The sequence below is a fragment of the Dipodomys spectabilis genome, unplaced genomic scaffold, assembly GCF_019054845.1.
Source record: "Dipodomys spectabilis isolate Male_0828 unplaced genomic scaffold, ASM1905484v1 ptg000514l, whole genome shotgun sequence".
Lineage (NCBI taxonomy): Eukaryota > Metazoa > Chordata > Mammalia > Rodentia > Heteromyidae > Dipodomys > Dipodomys spectabilis.
Window position 1 is genome coordinate 1,520,843 of NW_024871191.1, and position 4,998 is coordinate 1,525,840.

Consider the following 4,998-nt stretch of genomic DNA (forward strand, 5'->3'; position numbering starts at 1 on the left):
CATTGTGTTTGATATTGGTATAATTTGTGGAGAGAAATAGAAAAAAATTATGGTTTAAATAAGGATTCAGGTCGACCCATTGTAACAGTGAGATGTAAAAGTTGTTATGTAGAAAAACGAACTTTACAAGTTTGGCTGGGGAGTTGGGGCAGAGAGGGTGGGGGGAGAGATGGGCAGAGTTGGGAAGCAGAAACAAAGAAGTCAACAATGCTTGATAATAAATGTACTCATTACCTTGCCCATGTAATTGTAACCTTTCTGTACAGTATTTTCACAATAAAAAAATTAAAAAATAAAAAAGCCAGCCTTGTCAAGAAAGATTGTGAGTCGCATCTCAATTAATCACACACACATCACAACACACACGCAAACGCACACAAAGCCAGAAGTGGAGTTGTGGCTCAAATGTGGCAATATCCTTGAGGGGAAAAACTCACTAAAGGATAGGTCTTGAGTTCAAATCACAAGAACAACACATACAAACAATATTATGTCTAAATTTTTATTTTAGTTTGAAGAAATAATATCAAAAGTAATATTTGTTACATTTCTCACAATTTCTGTGAAGTTGTTTTTAGTACAATTTGTCCTAAGATATAACATAAGTTATTAAAATTAATATTAATCTAGTGTATTTATAGTTATTCATAACACCTTGGAGTACAACAGTTGGTATTTTTTCTATAGCGGTAAGAAACATTGTGAGTAAAAGAAAGAAAGGAAGAATGGTAGAAGAAAAATAATGAAAGAAAGGAAAGAAAGAGAAAGAAAGAAATAAAGGAAGGAAGTTAGGAAGGAAGAAAGAAAGAAAGGAAGGAAGGAAGGAAGGAAGGAAGGAAGAAAGAAAGGAGAGAGAGAGAGTTAGGGATGGAGGGAAGGTGGAAGTAAGGAAAGAAGAAAAGAAGGAAGGAAGGAAAAAAAGAAGGAATGAAGGAACCAAGGAATGAAGGAAGGAAGGGAGGAAGGTAGGGACAAAAGCAATTTAATTTATAAAATCTGCTATTTAGCCCAACATAAACTTCATATAATTATCCTTTTAGTAAGTGCAAATTTGAAATTTTCATTACTCTGCAAGTTCGCCATGCATGAATGAAACCAACAAATGAAGAATCAGGTAAAACCAGATGAATCTGTTTGCAAATGCAGTAAATATGTACGCAAATCTTTTACTCATTTTCTATACATCATCAAATAATTATATGCAAACAATTTACATTTAGTTATAAATATTCTAAAAATTGAGGTAACCAAAGGATGTCAATATATTATATAATGTGAATACTAGTAATTATAGTGCTATTAATATCCCTGTTATCATATATATTAATTGTATTATTATGTATTTCATCAGAGAAACTAGCACCCTCTGATTTTGGTGTCTGTGGGAGTCCTAATAGTGGACTGTAATTAAAATCAAGGGAGATCTGTATTTGTTGGCTCAAACGTATAATTCTGAAAGCAATTAACTCATCAGAGATTGTTCAAATATATCAGAAGGGCTCTAGTAAGGCTGTACTGCATTTACATGATTACCTATCATGTGATTCAAGAGCCACTAAACCATCATACTTCACTTTGCCATCACTATAATTATTCCCATTGTAAGAAGAATCATTCACATAATTCACATGATATAAGATTGTCCTTAAGTAATTATCTTCTATGAAATAATATCCAAATGATACACCACACTGAGTTAAAGAAAAAGTTGCAAAGTGTATTGGATGATGTAACTTTTTCCAGATACATGTGTTGCAATTCTAGTCCCCTGCTTGGTGACTTAGAATGAACCTTTCAAAGATGACCCAGCAATAATGATCCTAATAAAAGAAGCCGAATATAATTACTCTGCTATGTGAAGGTCCAGAAAATAGATTATAATGAACCAGAAAGTGGACCCCCATAAGACAAAGAATTGGGCTGGGAAGGTGGCTCAGTGTATGTATACATACATACATACATATATGCATACATATATATGTATATACATATATACATACATATATACTTATAAATTGGGATCAATAAAATTATATATATATGTTATATATATATATATATATATATATATATATAAGTTGTATATACATATAAAATTCTTGATCTCTTTTTACAATGAGAGGCATCTGGGCTGATTCTGTATGTTGGTTACAGAAAACAATACAATCTTGAACATGATTGGGCTAGTAGCTTCAGTGTGTCTTGTTTTTGCTCAATTGGATAAATGCTCATAAGTGGAATTGCTGGATCATAGGTAGTTCACCATTCAGTTCTGTGAGCAATTTCCATGATGTTTTCCAGAGTGGTTGAACAAGATTACATTCCCACCAACAGTGTAATACAGTTTCCTTTGAGTTACATCCCTATCAGTATCTGTGATTGATTGTTTTTTCATGATATTGCAACAGGAGTGAGATGAATCTTACTGTTGTTTGGATTTGCATTTCTTTAATGGAGAGAGTTTTGTCTATTTCTCATTCTTACTTCTTCTTCTAAGAGGTTAAGTCTTTATCCCATATATTAATTGGGTTCTTGTTTATTTGAGGGTTTATTTTGTTGGATTTAACTTTTTGATCTCTAAATATGGATTAGTTATGAAAACCCTTGTCTGATCCTTAGGTAGAAAAATCTTCTTCCATTCTGTTCTGCTTCTATATATCCTGCTAACTTTTTCCTTTGCTATGAAGAAACTCTTCAGTATGATGCAATTCCATTGATCCAGAAAGAATGATATTAGACCACTCACAAGGAAATGGAAAGGCTTAGAACCAACTTATATTAAGTGTAGAAAGACAAACTCAAAGAAATATAAGTTGCCTGATTTGTTGTATTAGAATGTACCTCTAATTCTACAAGTAAACACACTTGGATGGTAAAAGAGAAAACATTACACTTTGACATGATAAATTATATGAGATTCTAAACATTTATACAGTGAGATCAAAGGAGGATGCCCTTTGGAGAGGATCACAAAGGGTCAATGGCTATATGAATATTTTAATATAAAATGATCTCCAAGAAATGATAATGAGAGTTTTTTTTTATTATTTTGCTTTTTCCTTCTGTGTTCTGATGCTTTTTTTAAATTAATTTATGCACGTTTGGTCTTATGTGTAAGTTTGGAAAAGGCAAAGGGGAACACAGAAATGTTGGGACAAAGGGTTAACAAATGCAGCACTGCTACTCAATAGATACTACATTGTAAATGAACTATACAACTTATGGGAGAGAAAGGTTAAAGGGAAAAACTGGGAGAACATGAGGGAACAGGTGACACTGTTCAAAAAGAATTGTGCTCATTATCTGATTTATGTAATTGTAACCCTTCTGTACATCATCTTTATAAAAGAAAAATGGACCTCATAATCAGGCCAGAGTAGCTAAAATAATATTAGATAAAATAGGCTTTAAATTAAAAGTGGTGTGACAGTAAAAAGAGCCAAAGAAGGACATTAAATATTGATAAAGAAATCGCTCCATCAGAGGGATATAACAATTCTAAATATCAATGCCCTGAATCCTAGAGCTCCCAAATTCATCAGACAAATATTACTTACCCTAAAAATAGGCATACATACAAATACATTGTTGGATACTTTGACATATCATTCGTACCTCTGGACACGACATCCAGGTAAAAATGTAGCAATAAAACTTCAAAGCTAAATAAATGCATTGACAATCTATGCCTAACAGGTATCTACAGAATATTTCACCAGACAATGTCACAATATATATTCCTTTCAGCAGCCCATGGAATGTTCTCCAAAGTAGATGACATCTTAGATCACAAGGAAAATCTGTCAAAATTCAAAAATAAAAATGAAATTATTCCTGTATCCTGTGAGACCACGATGGGACCAAATTAGATCTCAGCATCAAAAGGCATCACAGGAAATTCTGAAACTCACAGACTGAATAACACATTGCTAAATAATCAGTGAGTCACTGAAGAGATATGGAGGGAATTTCCAACATATATGAAATTCAGTGGAAGTGAATACACAAAATACTACCACATCTGGGACACAACAGCACAGGCAATACTCAGAGGAAAATTTATATCTTTGAATATGTACAACAACAAATTAGAACAATCTGGAATCAGCACTAATGATGCATCACTACGACCTTGAAAAACAGGAACAAGCCAAACGAAAAACTGGTAGACAGAAATAATACAAATTAGATAAAAGAAATAAATGAATCAGAGTCTGAAAAGCCCATACAGATAATCATAATTGACTTTATCTACTAGTAGCTCACAAATATGCCCAATGAATGTCAACGTAGCTGTTTTCAGAGACTCAACCAACTTCTATGATTCTAAGAAAAAACATTTTGTTTGCCTTTTTTTTCTTTTCTTTTCTTTTATTTGTGAGCATACTGTACAGAAGGGTTACAATTACATGGGCAGGATAATGCATACATTTCTTACCAAGCATTGCAGCCTCCTCCTTTGTTTACCCTTCACCTCCCTTCCCAGCCTTCCCCCTTCCCCCTACCCAATCCTTTCCCCCCTCCCCCCCTCACCGACATTGTAAAGCTCGTTTTTGACATGACAATTTGTACTTCTCATTGTTGCAACAGGTCCACCTGAATCCTTAAACGACTTGTTTTTCCCCATCTCCTCCACAAGTTATACTGACATCAAATATAGTGAAAGCGGGGGTTATACTGTGGGGGAGGGACATACAAAGCTTGTTCTTATTAAGTTGATTTATAGATGGATTACAATTACATGAGTCAGGTAATGAGTACATTTCCTTTGTAAAATGTCTTCAGTTCCCTCACTTGTTCCCAGTCCCACCCTCCTGTTTCCACCCATGTGTTAAATAGTTCACTTTCATGAGTGTTCAATGAAATCCACTGCTGCAATTTTTTATTCTTTCCCTAAAACTCTGTGCCCACCCCTCACCTTCTTGAAGACAACAATGAATTTACCAGGCATAAGGTAATGAAGACTGAATCAGCACAAACTATAAACAACAACAAACA